Source organism: Pinus tabuliformis, chromosome Q (genome assembly GCF_031772625.1).
Source record: "Pinus tabuliformis cultivar Carrire ecotype Pingquan chromosome Q, CPIR1, whole genome shotgun sequence".
Classification (NCBI taxonomy): domain Eukaryota; kingdom Viridiplantae; phylum Streptophyta; class Pinopsida; order Pinales; family Pinaceae; genus Pinus; species Pinus tabuliformis.
Genome location: NC_142296.1, coordinates 669,543,830 through 669,559,467, shown reverse-complemented (window position 1 = coordinate 669,559,467; position 15,638 = coordinate 669,543,830).

Here is a 15,638-nt window from a genome sequence, read left to right as displayed (position 1 = left end):
AGATAAAGAGAGAAAAGCGAACAAAGGGAGAAAAGCAGAGGCTACTGGAACCATAACTAAAGTTGCAGGAGACAAAGAAGAAGTTGAAGGAAGAATAAGAGTTGAGGAGGAGAGAAAGAGAATATAAGAAGAAGAAGGAATGTGAACAGAGGTAAGGCGTGATGATAGAGAAAACAGTGTCGATAATGGTTGATGATTCAGAATAACCAACAATTGCAGAACAGGGTGAATAGATGTAGGATCGGGAGCTTTCTCAGTAGATTGAGTAACTGATTGAAGTGAAAAACATGGAGATGGAACAAGAGCCACAAAATGAAGAAACTAACCTTATTCCAAGAGCACCAGAGGTCACCTCTCAATCTCCACCACCTCTAGTGTTAGAACCAGTCCTGATGATGATATTGTTCTCCTTGATGATGATCCGGTCATGGATGTGTGCAATATATCATTTGACGAGATGTAGAAGAAGATTTTACAGGTGCAGAGGAAGCACTGCTAGATGATCACGCATAACCTTCATCCATCAAGGAAAGGGTTATAATGTCAGACACTAAGAAGCATCCAACTATCCTTACCGAATCCAACTTGGCCTATGTATGAGCAATAAGCACAAATATTAAGTACCTGATGACCGAGAATGAACAGCTCACAAGGAATTTGCAGGTTGTTAGGAAAGAGGTAGAAAAAATTCGAGCATCAAGATCGAATTAATTTTCCATAATGAGGGAGATGAGGAAAGCGATACTCTTTGAAGTATCAACACTTGAAGGGACCATGTTGAATCTCTATAACAAATTTTTCATGATGCATAAATAAATTGTCCATGTGCATGGTCTACAACAACGAAGAAAAGAGTTTGTTCAAACTCTTAAAAACATACATGCTTCCATCGCCCATGAACATGAGTGGAAAATGTGGTACAAAGGGGCCCTACTTGACTTAGTTAAGAAGTTGAAGCCACAAGAAAAGCTGGAGAAAGAAAAGGTCGAGGTGTTGATCTAGAACTCTGAGAAGCTCACCCCATTCACCAACAACATACAGGCGTCATATATGTGGTTATATAGTCGTTTGGATGTCATGGTGAGAAAGCACATGATCCCATCAATCGGTTCCCTCACTGATGCTAGACCCAAGAAACAAGTACAACTAGAGATCGATGAGTAAATGGGGAAGCTAAGACAAGAGGCCACTACAGAATAATTGGAACTGAACACACACAACATGCATAAGTACATCATAGGTCCTGTCAAGGTCAACATTGTGCTGCAAATGCTTCAGAATGAGTTGGATATAGGTTCCAAGACCATATACCCAGATGTCATGGAGGAAAGAGTCTGCTTTCAGAAAGACACCATCAAATAGTTTGGGGAAACCATCATGCATTACCAAGCTTGGCATCAATATGTAACTGAGAAGAACAAAGTGTAGGTTATCGAGTTGGTATTTCCCCAAACTTTAGAATCATAGTGTTTTGTCTTGTTAGGTTGTCTCTAGCCTATTTTGTCTCACATGGCTACATGTGGAAAATGTAATATTATTTGTAAGTATGTTGTAAGTGAAATTCCAAGTATCATTAGTGGAATGTGTAAGGTCATCATATTATGTAATGAGTTACTTGTAGGGAAAAATTTAAGGAGAAATATTATCTTGACGTTTAAAAACATTAATGAATATCAGTAGTCCATAATATGCAAACTTTAAAATGTTTATTGATATATTTTTAAAATTATTCAAATTTATAATGATTTTATATATAGTCTCTATATAATTTTTTCACTTTTCAAGGTAAAATTGTTTTATATTGTAAAATTTGGGTGAATCATTTTTATAAAAAGTTGAAATTAGTGAAACTTTTTTGTGGAAAACTCATGGAAAATTAGCCCACCTATGAATATTAGACCCTAAAATTTTCCATTGTTACTTTTAAGGAAGTTGAAGAGTCATGAGAGTAGTCAAAGAGTCACAAAATGGAATGTCAAACCCCACCCTTTGTTATAAATTGAACCTCATAACTCATAAAACAAGATTTTGGGAGCCAATATTTTAGCTAGGCTTAGGCTTAGAAAAGGCTTGGGAGTATTGTGAAGAGCCTTGGCTTCTCCATAACATAGAGAAAGTATAATTCTTTAGAGGAGCATGTGTTCTTAACTGTAATGTTACACTATCGGGGCTAGTGTTCGTCAATGGTGTATGTATGGATGGAACTTTCACTTATAATAATAATATCAGAACCAACACTCTTTCATGCATATGTTGTTAACGTATTTGAACTATTATGGTTTCATTAGAAATGTATGTTATTTAACTTATGCATATACTTATGAACTACTTTGTATGCATTTGCGTAAATCTTGTTGAATGCATGTTTTTGGATTAACTCATCACTTTAATTTGTGGACTATTATGCACTTTAGCTTGTGATGTTGTTCTGTTCGTATGTTCCTTTCAAGATGCGTGCTATTAAAAGCTTCTAATGGGTACACATCCTTTTCCCCTCCATGTGTTAGAACCATCATGCATCGCACTTGACTCTCTGTAGGGTCACACACTTGCTCTCACCCAAAGTTATCATACTTTCCTCTGCACACTACCACGGTCAAGGCATTACACTACCACCCATTGTTGGGACTCCTACTTCAAACAATGTGAGGTCTAGTTGTCACTTCTTACCAGGGAGATCCCCTAAATGTTGGCAGGCCCAACACCGTCAACATGACCTTCACTTGTTCTAAATGTTGTTTTCAGAATGTCTTTTATCTTCATTCTAATTTGATGATATCCTGAACAAAGATGTAGCTCCATGTAGCTCATCCAATAATTCATCAATGAAAAGGATGGGAAATTTATCTTTAACAGTGATCTTGTTGATCTCTCTATAATATAGCCACATATGCCATGATCTATCCTTCTTGTGCACCAATGCTACTAGAGAAGAGAAAGAACTTTCACTAGGTTGAATTATACCTGCCTCTAGCATTTTTGCAACCATACATTCAGTTTCATTCTTTTGGGAATAGGGATATCTATAAGGCTTGATGTTTGGAGGATAACTTTATGGAATCAAGTGAATAGCATGATAATGATCATGAATAGGTGGGAGACCTTTGGGAGTCTTAAATACCTTGGAATGCTTGTTAAGGACTCTTTGGAGATCTGGAGAAATGGATGAATTATATATTTCAACATATAGTGAGATTAATTTTGAAATTACCCCTAATTTCACCCTATTATAAATATTTTTCATGCAATTAGAGTTGATTATATTCCAATTTTCCCCTATGTTACATCTAAATTCAGCTTCCTTTCCTTCCTCGAAAATTTCCAAGAAATTTTCTTGAAAATTAAAAGTTATCATCCCGAAAGATTGTAACCATTGGACTCCTAATACAACATCAACACCACCCATTGGAATGGAAAGCCTTGAAATATTTAGTACATATTCCCCCATGATTATATTGATATTATGGCACTTCCCTAACAAATTTATAGTTACTCTATTTGCAACCATCACTTGACACTCTGGTGCTTGATAAAGAAAGAAATTCAAATCCTTGACTAAGTTACAATGAATAAAATTATGGGAACTACCAGAATTAATCAACAATATTACCTTCATATTCTTGATATATCCTTCTACCTTGAGGTTTGGAGGAGTGGTAATTCTAGCCTACTCATTACAAAATATGGTCAAATTCATTTCTTCTCTTTCAAGCCCTTGGGTTGATTCTTGGTGTATATCTTCTTCTTTTGATGTTCCATGTTCCCTTTATTCTTCCTATTCACAATCTGTGTAAATTTATGAATTATCAACGTAATTATCACCTTTCATGTATATTCTATTACAACTGTAACAAATCCCTTTTGCTCTTTTTTCCACGATTTGTTGTAGTGTCAACCTTGTAGGTTGTGGGAGGCTAAGAATGACAACACTTCAACCTTTATAGTTATAAGTTGTTGACCTCCTTGTTTCCATAATTTTGCTTTCAACTTTTCTTGCCACCTCGAATGCATTCTCTAATTATTTAGATTCCAAAAGGCGAATCTCATGTTGTATGTTATCTTTTAAGGTACCCATGAAGACATTAATCAAATTCTCTTCTAGAATATCAATTACATTTGATATTCACTCTTTGGAAGTCCTTTATGTGCTCCCTAACTGAACCCTTTTGTTTGAGATTTATGAATTGGATAAAGAAGGTATTTCTCATTTTATCGTCATAATGTGCTATCAATTCCTCCATAAAAATTATCCATGTGACAAGTGATTTACGAGAACAAAGCCATCAATACCACACAAATTTATTGGGTTCTAAATATAAAGATGCAATGTGTACCTTTTGTGTGTGTTACACATCATGTAGACCAAACAAATTCTTTATCTATAGTATCCATGTTATCAAATCCTTTCTATGTCTTCTTTTATTTTCATCATGATTTTCATGGAGTACCTTGTCACCATTAGGAAGCCTTTCTTGTAGCAATTTTGTCAAAGATTCCTTCAAACCTTTCATGTCTGATTTTAAACCTTCCATGTCCCTTTAAACCATCAATATTAACATTCATCATTGCTTCCAATACTTTTTTGGTTTTTCTTTGAGAGGGTGATATTTGTTGCACTTGGTCTTGTAATTATGATATATCATGTTGCACTTCTTACTCTTCTTCATGCATAATAGTAGAGCCTTTTGAGGGCTTAACGGGTGTACTACTTTTTTGTTTGGGAGGAATTTTTGAACTAATTAATGATATATGTTCTTCATTATTCCCTTTGAATCACTTCAAACTAATTTCCAAATAAAGGTTACGAAAAATTAAAAATGCATACCTTTAGAGCTTGATTTTGAGATTGTTGATAAGGTTGGCCTTGAAACTATTGTATCTCTATGATTTTGGCCTCCCAAGGTCTAAAATTGTGTCATGTGGTATCTTTCCATGTCTTCTTTCCAACCACACTAGCTAAATTGAGATCGGATTCTTCAAAATAATGTTATGCAATTCTCCCACGATGGCATGATTATGGACTAGTTCAGTAGATCGAACTTGTTCAAGATGCCACATGTCATGTTTTTAACCTTTGGCTATGAAACTCATAACCAAGAAACCAAAGACCATGCAATTTTAGTCATCTTTTACGAAATGCAAATCTAATGCTCGACGAGAAAGTTATGATTATTTTCCCCGAAACGCATGTTTAAGATTAAATTTTGGAGCTTGCAGAACCCCTAACTTCCTTGGACAATATCTCTTAAAATATAGCGAATAAAGTTTTGAAATTGTAATCAGATGTTCATAAATATTTTTCATTCATGTGGTATCAATTTCATAGTTTAAAGCTTCCCAAGAAAAAGTTCTTAGTGAAAATTCCACGATGACTCATTTGAAGTAGAAAAACCATAGGATCAAGAGCTTTGATACCAAATGTCATGTATCTAGATCAAAAATAGCACAAAAAAATGAGAAAATATTTATCAAAGACTAGATAATAAGCACTTCATGGCGGAAACCTCCCATTACATCACATAAATAAACAACTCTTTGATGCTTGAAATGAAAATACCTCTTTGGTATATGTAGGAGTCTAAAGGTTCAAAATATAATTATGGCCTACATAACAATAATAATGTAAGGGTAAAAGAATAACAATAGTGGGATTCTATGGGGCACAATGATAACAATATGGGGGCTACACTAGTATTATAGGGACCTAATATCATTATTATTATCAATGGGTTACCTTAGATCTAGTAGGTAATTTCAATATTGGTTTGTAATTCAATCATTTCTCCCATGTTTTACTTCAAAACATTATCACATCTTGGAGATTCATATGCATTGGCGGTGGTATTATTTTATATAGAATTAAATACCATAGAAATTTATGGCTATTTTTCATTATTGTTTCAAGCCTTCAATTGGAGTTTCCCAACAAGTAGCCCCCTATATGTTCTAGTCCCACATTCTACTAGACTTACTTTTGCGTAGTCCTCCACTCCCTTGGTGCCATTGTTCCCTCACATGTATTACACAAAGAACATTAATTTTTGTTTGGGAGGAATTTTGGAACCAATTAATGATATATGTTCTTCATTACTCCCTTTGAATCACTTCAAATCATTTTTCAAACAAAATTTATGAAAATTTAAAAATACACACCATTTAGAGCTCGATTTTAGGCTTGTTGATAAGGTTGGACTTGATACTATTGTATCTCTATGATTTTGGCCTCCCAAGGTATACAATTGTGTCTTGTGGTATCCTTCCATGTATTCTTTCCAACCTTACTAGCTAGACTGAGATTGGATTCTTCAAGGTAAAGCTATGCCAATTCTCCAACAATGATCTGATTATGGACTGGTTCAATAGATCAAACTCATATAGGATGCCACATGTCATTGTTTTAGCCTTCAGCCCTGAAACTCATACCAAATAAACTAAAGTCCATGTAATTTTAATCACCTTTTATGAAATTCAAATCCAATTCTCGAAGAGAAAGTTATGAATATTTTCCTTGAAGCACATGTTTAAGACTGAATTTTGGGGCATGCAAAACCCCTAACTTCCTTGGACCATATATCCTAAAATATAGTGAAACAAGTTTTGAAATTATAATTATATGTTCACATGATATCAATTTCAGAGTTTGAAGCTTCACAATAAAAAAAGTTATAGTGAAAATTCCGTGACGGCCCATTTGAAGCATCAAAACCCTAGATTAAGAGCTTTAATACCAAATGTCATGTATCGAGATAAAAAATAGCACAGAAACATGAGAAAATATAGATCAACGACTAGATAATAAGCCACTTTGGGGGTGAAACCTCCCATTACATCACAAAAATAAATAATTATTTGATGCTTGAAATGACAAGACCTCCTTGGTATATATAGGAGTCTAAAGGGTCAAAATATAATTAGGCTCTACATAACAATGATAATGTAAGGGAATAAGAATAAAAATATAGAGCTTTTATGGGGCACAACAATAAAAATATGGGGGCTACACTAGTATTATAGGGACCTAACATAATTATTATTATCCATGGATTACCTCAGGTCTAGTAGGTAATTTCACTATTGCTTTGTAATTCAATCATTTGTCCCATGTTTTAGTTCAAAAAATTATCACATCTTGTAGATTCATATGGATTGGTGGTGGTATTATTCTATATATAATTAAATAGCCTAGAGATGTATGGCTCTTTTTCATTATTGTTTCAAGCCTTCAATTGGAGTTTCCCAGCAAGTATCCCCCTATATGTTCTAGTCCCACATTCCACTAGACTTACTTTTCTATAGTTCTCCACTCCGCAGGTGCCATTGTTCCCTCACATGTAATACATAAAGAACATTCACTTTCAAATGTACCATGATGTAGTTTCTCTCATCATGACCCATACTTTCTTTTCCATTCATATTACAACATTAAATTTGGACACATGTTACATGGTTACATCAAGGGATGAGACACATGAAGACATGATACTTTGAACATAAGAATTAGATACTAGACACATTGCATCAAATTACTATGACAACATGCATATGTGGGAAGCTAGGATGGAAGATTTTTTAGAGAAAAAAATAGAAGGTAAATGTACACAGAAACCATATCCACTAGAAAGGAAATAAAAAGGGAATTCACATTAATGAAGACTTAGGTTTAAGGTCGGAGGTTCTAGACAAATAAAAATGGAAAGAAAATACCCTTGGAAGAAGAATGATATGATCAGTTATAATAAATCATGTAAAGACTTGTGTTCTTAGAATGAAACTCTATGTATTCTACACTAATACAATAGGGTGATTGGATAATTTCTGCCTTTTTTTTAATCTACAAGTAATTACAAAGGAGAGATATATTTATATGAAATCACTTTGTAGGGGGTAAATGTTCACCATGTGTTGGTAAAGAAGGGATATAGTAATCGGATATATTTATAGAAATTGATCTCTTAATTACCCATGATTCCATAATTAGAAGCATCGGGACTTATTTCTACTAATGTATTAGGTGCAAAAATAATGCATTGAGATAGCTAAAATGACAGAAAATTTAATCCCGATCTGAGGAAATTGGGGAGATTATGGAATTTATCATTTTTATAGGAACTAACAATAACTCAAAGCTTACAACGTGACTTATATGCTAAGGTACGTATAAGTATGTGAACGAGTTTGAATAGGTAGAAATACATATGAGCACCGAGTGCTAAAGATAATCATGCTCCATATACGGAATTTTGTATTAGATTAGGACTTTAGCCATGAGCTAGAAAACATGGATGAATTGTTGAGGAAGGGTGTGAGGGGAATGTTGGGAAAATAATCTTTATTGTAATATTATTTGGCCAATATTCCCCTACCCCTACCCTCATAAAGTGGGGTACCATTAAGTGGAGTAATAATTTTTAATAAATTATAGATATTATCTTGTCTAACATTAGGAAAGAATGGTTTCTAATCAAATTATGTTTAGAAGAATGTAGTGCCTTGCTGTGATGGATATTTTCTCAATGTATGGGTTTAATAATGACATAATTATATTAAATATGTATTGGAATTTTATTGTTTACTCCTATGGTGCTTAATTATTGCTCCAAGAACTCATTTTGTTTATTGGATGTTGGAAGGGTGTTTAATGATAATTGATACATATTGAATTAGTGAAAAATATTGAATACCACTATGAAAAATGTCACTTTAGGAATTTGTTTTGGTTAATGATAAACACATGAAATATTGGTTTGATAGTTAAGAGAAAATTAATGGAATGACGTTTAATTAAAAGAAAACTTAGTAATGATTTTAGTTGAAGGATGTATGAAGTGACATTGAGTTTCATGCTTACAATTATGACATTTAATTTTTACAAAAATTATGAAAATTAATAGGATGCTGTGAATAATAGAATATTTGTGTTTAGTCAATTTAGTGTCCTAAATTGCTTGGATAAATAATCAATCGACATTTGTAAGTTGATGAAATGTGGTGCACTATGTGTGCTTAGTTAACCTTTTTCTTACTTCATTGTTTTGTATTTTATGTTTTTTTTGGGGGGTTTCTGTTCTTTGACATATAATAATGTACAAACTAAAACTAGGAGAATATTTAAGTGAATCTAATGAATTTTAAAGGAAAGGAAATATTCCTAAGTTAATCTAATTTCCTAAAAATGGACCAAGAAATGTTGGCTAGTTAGAACCTAATAAAAAACAGAGCATCTATCTTATCTTATCATTAGTCCTAATCAATGGATCTAATTCTTCAAACCAAGAATGAAATTGATGCAGAAGATATATCAGTAATTGCATTCATTAAACATTCAACCATTCAATTTTGGAATATGATTAAATCAATCTTCTTGAAATGATTATTTGGAATATCAGTGATGCAACTAAGTGAGGATCTGAAAGTAAAAACATAAAAGCATGTAAAACTAATTGTAAACAACTAATGTATTTTTGACTTTCGCCAACATTCAAATGTGAAGCATTACCCTCTTGAAGTGTTGTGTAAGAAATCAATTATATCTTAGTTCCTAAGTTCCTAGGAAAATAACAATGTACTGAGTAAATTCAATCATTGTATGAATTAGACATTTAACCATTTAGTTTAGGATCATCATCATCTTGAAATGGCTTTTGAAAACATCCATTAAGACAATTAATTGACAATTCTATTCTAAGAAAATGAATGACAAAACAGGAAGAAAACTAAGCAACTGTGTATTCTTATTACTTCAATCTTAATTTAGTTTGGAAACAGAGTCGTTTTTCTCCAGGAAATATCTTAGAAGAACAAGGCTACAGAACAATGATTTATCATTATGCTATTGATTAAAAACTAAAATGAAATACCATCCTAATTTAGAAAAAAGATTTGCTGAAAAGAGGGTAATGGAAATTGAACTAAAAACAACAAATGAAAAACCCCCTTTAGTGTAGGGGCCCTCTGCAACTGACATCGCTGGAATGCTAGCTACTTAGGATGCACTTTAAATGATCATTGGCAACACGAAATTTATATTATGAAAAGAATGAAGTCTGAATACAGAGTATCGCAAAAAGCCTGAACTTAACACGTAATTCCTTCTAACTTCTAACTTCCTCTCGGTTCCATGCAACTGATATTTAAAGGAAAATAACATAACTGTTTATGAGATAAACTTGCTACAGGTGGCTAATTCGAATTAAATTTAACATGATTGTTTATGAGATAAACTTGCTATATGTGGCTAATTCAAATTGTAATAGGACTATTTAAACTTTTGATTAGCTACAGGTGGCTAATTCAAACTAGATTTTTAATAGAACTGTTAGACTCTTGATTAGCTATGAAGGAGCAAATCAAGAGTCCTCCTACTTTTGGATAACGTACTTTGACTCCATCTTTGACCATGACCTTAGACTTGCTTTTCCATCAATATGGACTCAGTGAATATGATAAAATCCATGTGGAGATGATTATAGAAATGCCCATGTGGCCCAATTATTCATTTGACACATGGAACCTGCCGAACCATGAGAGTAGCTACAGAATCCATAGTTAGCTATAGAATAGGATGTGTTCTGTAGCTAATTTGCAAGAATCTATTCAAATAGAAAGAACATGAAAATATAATATGGCGATCATTTTAATGCTTTCCTTAAGACAAAACTTAGCATTTATCATTGATTGAGTATGTAATATTATGAGAAAGTGAGGGAAAAAGGTGAGGAAAAATGTCAAGGAGACGGTAATTTTGAGGTTCAACATATCCCCACAGCAAAATCATTGCATGTCCCCATGCAATTTTCCAAAAATGTGAGTTCTTCCTCCCTACTGCATTTGCTCAGACACCTCTGCTAGTACATCCAATTTTCTTATTTTGTTCTTCTTTGAAGTGAGTGTCATTCTGGGCTTTCTCATAAGAAGCTTGTACTTACAGTTAATGACTACTCTGTTCAAAACCTTATTCTTTCTTTCGAATTTCCTGTTTTTCTTATATCGCAGTCCTAGATGCAGAATGATATTATCATGAATTGCCTTGTCCAGTTTATTTTGTTCCTTCAAGGTCTCATTCTCCTATTTGATATGTCTGTTCAATATCTCTAATTCATAAATTTCCTGTTTGAGAGCATCAATTAGAGGTTCTTGTGGATTGAAAGAAGGTTCTAGGTTCATTGAGGCACTTTTTTTCTCCACTGATTCTATATAGTCATATATTTGTTGCTACATTGGGTTTATGCTTAGAGATCTTCTGCTTGGGCTACCTTCAAAATGTTGAACATGAGAATTTTGAGGTTTGTGTGCAAAAGAAATGTTAACAGAAGATGGTTTTGGGGTTTTTCTCGTCTAAAGATATAAGCTCTGTCCATTTTGATGATTTTTTCTTTACCAAACCTCGAAGTCTAGAGCTCCTTCTATGTTGTGGAGGACTTACATTCTCCTCATTTGTGACCTTTTTCTCCTTCTTTATCTTCCCTCTTCCCTTGATTTGCTTCCTGATTTTTGTCAATTCTTCAGAGATTAACTTTTCATCATCTTTCTGCAATGAAGACTCAGGTCTATTTTCAATAGTTATACCAGTCTTCTTTCTTCTACTTCTTTTGACATTATCTCCTTTAGTGACTCTGGTGCTTCTTGGAAATGGTTTCTAACAAGGAAATTGTCCCAGGTATCTCGTATGCTTTTTAAATGAAACTCAATCAATATCTTTATCAACCCATGATGATACATGGTTGTATCTATGAACTGTATTCTCTTTTGCACATTTGATGCCATCCTTCTTAAACAATTTAGCAGGAATAAAGGAAGATTGATTTCTCCATTTTCTAATAAATTCATCACTAAACGGATATGGTAGACATACATGCTAGCAAACCTCCCCTCACAAGTGATAAATTTCTATAAAACAAAGAGCATGTTCCTCCACTTACTTTTAAGATCTGAAATTGGAATACATTTTCTAAAATCAGAGACATCCATACCTGGGTTTTTGTGTATTACATTCCATGGTTCATTTGGAACTCCTTGTTCTCGAATCATCTTTCACCATGCCTTGGAAGTTTTGTAGCCTCAGTCATGAATGACTCAGTCACTGCAAACTTGATATCTCCAATCTCTACCTCTGTGACATCAAAAGATCGAGCAAAGGATTATGTAATCTCCTTATGAAAACCATAAAATATCTTTATGAATTTAAGGCATCCAGCTTTTTGCAACATTTCTTTGAGTTGTGGTTATCCTTCCATGTACTTTGCTCCTACCGGTTCTGATCTGATAATTATCCCCTTGCCTTCTACTATGCAAAGTTCTCAACATTCATAATTACCCTTCTCAATTTTATGACATGAATTGACTGCGAATACGGTGAAAGGAACTACGGGTTTGTAGGCAATAAATAGATGGTAGGGGTTCTAGAGAAACGTAGACAAGCATGTCATGTCATAGTCATGACTATTAATAATCAACGAGGGAGTTAATTACGGACCGTTATGTGACAAAATATGGAGGATGTGGTCGATATGTAGTATGATGGAGATTGCAATCAAATCAAATGATGATTCATCAAGGAAACATATGAATATCCATATTATATATGCTTTATATTTTAACCTTGCTATTAAAATAATTTTTTGCACTTTACCTTTTATAACTTAACCTTTTCATTTCTTCTTTTCTTTGGTGTTGATCCGTAGGTACCCTTTTAGCATATTGGTCTTCAAAACAAGATTCTTCAATTTCCTGCAATCATCATTTGTTTGTAAGTTGTATAATTATGCCACAACTACTGAATGAGATATGGCTGTAGAATCAAATTAGCTACAGAATGGAATCAGCTACAGAACATAATAAAAAAATGAAGTATGGCTATGGAACATGATTGTGAAATGAAATCGAAATGGAATATGACAGTCAAATGGAATGAAAGTGGAGTGAGATGGAATGAAACTATAAAATAAAATGAAAATGGGGTGAGATGGTATGAGACTATAAAATGAAATGAATTTGTAGATTATGAACTGCAAATGAATGTAGCTTTATGTCACTACTTATTACAGAAAGGAAATGGAAAATATAGGATGTCAGAATCTCTGATTTTCATATTGTATTTTCTGTAAAAGTATGCCAATTAATGATTGGTTTTCATATATACTTATATATATATCTATATATATATATATATATATATATATATATATATATATATATATATATATATATATATATATACAGGAAAAATAAAAGCTAAGTTAGTGGAGAAGAAGAATTCTTCTTCACCAACTTCATTTCAGCGTTATCTTGGAAAATATTGATAAAATCCTCTCTTGAAATTGGCTTATGACATATCTTTAACCGATGACCATTCACAAGAATAGGTACCTTTCTTTCATCTATTGTCCTTATTCTCACTACTCCATTATTAAAGACTTCTTCAATCTCATATGGCCCAAGCCAATGAGTCTGAAATTTTCCTTGAAAACCATTGAATTTTGAATCAAACAAAAGTCCCCAATCCCCTGCTTGAAACTTCTTCTCCTTGATATACTTATCATTCCATTTAGCCCTTTGTTGCTAGACTATACTGGTTCTTTGAACTGCATATTTCCTGATTTCATTAAGCTCATTGAGTTGCTCCAATCTATGTTTCTATGCTTTTGATAAATCTAGTCCGAATTAGACTGTCATCTTGAAGGTTTTGATTTGAAGCTCTATAGGGAACAAGACTTGCTTCCCATCAACAAGCTCATAGGGAGTATGTCTTGTTGTGTTCCTCCATGTAGTTCTGTAGGCCCATAAGGCTTCAAGAAGCCTTTCTGCCCAATCTCTTCTGTGTAGATGTACAATATTAGTGAGAATTCCTTCAATCACCTTATTGGTAGATTCCATTTGACCATTTGCTTGTGGATGATAAGGAGTAGACTTTTTGTGTTTGATCTTGTAATCTTACACAAGTCTTTCCAGCATTTTATATATAAATTGAGATCCCTGATCTATCACAATTTCTCTTAGAACACCAAAACGACTGAAGATGTCCTCTAAAGGAAAATTAACTATAGATTTTTCATTAGCAAAAGGTAATGCTTTAGCCTCTACCCATTTAATGACATAATCAGTGCATACCAAAATATACTTCTTTTGTTTAGATGGAGGATTAATTTGTCCAACAAAATCCAAGGCCAATTTTTCAAAAGGTTCAATGAGTACCTGAGTTTGTAGTGGCATCTCATCTAAAGGAGCAGGTTTTCCTATGCTTTGGCAACTATCACACCTTTTGACATATTCTTTGGCATCTGCGAAGATGGAGGGCTAATAATATCCTAAATGAAGGATTTCATAGGCTATCCTCTTGTCAGCAGAGTGTCCACCACAAGGTTGATCATGACATGCCTTAAGAATTTCAGGCATTTCATCTTCTCGAACACATCTTATGATCATAATATCTAGACCTGTTTTATACAATTCATTAGTAATCCATGAGTAACTTGCACTTGTTTGAATGAATTTTATTTACTCGTTAGGAAACAAATGTTAAGGTATTTTTCCCATGACTAAGTAATTGGCAATATCTGCAAACCAAGGGGTGTGAGCAGTAACTGCAAAATGATATTCATGAAGAAATTTGTCTTCAACTGGAGTCTCATATTTGATATTTTGAATTCTATACAAGAAATCAGCAACTGTGTTTTGTTTTCTAGGTCTATCTAGAATAGTGATGTCGAATTCTCGTAGGAGTAATAACCATCTTGTAACTCTGCCATTAGTAATAGGTTTATTCATTAAGTACCTAATTGCAAAGTGATCTGTATGAACGAAGGTTTCATAGCCTATTATGTAATGTTTGAACTTGTTGACAGCATGAACAACAACTAAGAATTCATTTTCAGTTACAGTGTAATTTAACTCAGTGGGAGTCAAATTCTTGCTTGTGTAATAGATGGCATAGGGGATCAAATATTTTTGTCCTAATATAGCTCCCAGAGTTGTATCTGAAGAATTACTTGAAATGTGAAAAGGTAGTTTCCAATTTGGACCTCTTAAGATGGGTGCTTCAGAATTTGTTTATTTTAAAGTCTCAAATGCCAACTAGCAATTGAGATTCCAATTGAATTCACAATCTTTGGTGAGTAATTTGAAGAGTAGGGATGCTAGTTTAGTGAACTTTTCTATAAACCTTTTTTAGTATCCTGTGAATCCTAGAAAACTTCTAACATCCTTTTGTCAACTTGGAATTGATAGTCTAGAGATGACTTACACTTTAGATTTATCAACTTTAATTCCATCTCCTGAAATGTGATGTCCTAAAACAATCCCTTTTGTAAACAACATAAAACATTTTCATGTCTTAGTGAAAGTTTTGCTTCCTTACATCTTTTAAGAATTTTTTCCAAATTTTCTAAAGCTTCTTCAAATGTTTTCCCATAAACTGTAAAGTCATCCATATACACCTCTACACAATTATGTATTAGATCAGAAAAAATTCCTAGTACTGCTCTTTGGAATGTTGCAGGTGCATTGCACAATCCAAAAGTAAGTACTCAATAGGCATAAGTTCCCCATGGATAGGTGAATTTGGTTTTATCTTGAGCTTCAGGTGCTACCTGAATTTGATTGTAACCACTAAAACCATCCAAAAATCATAAATACTTCTTACC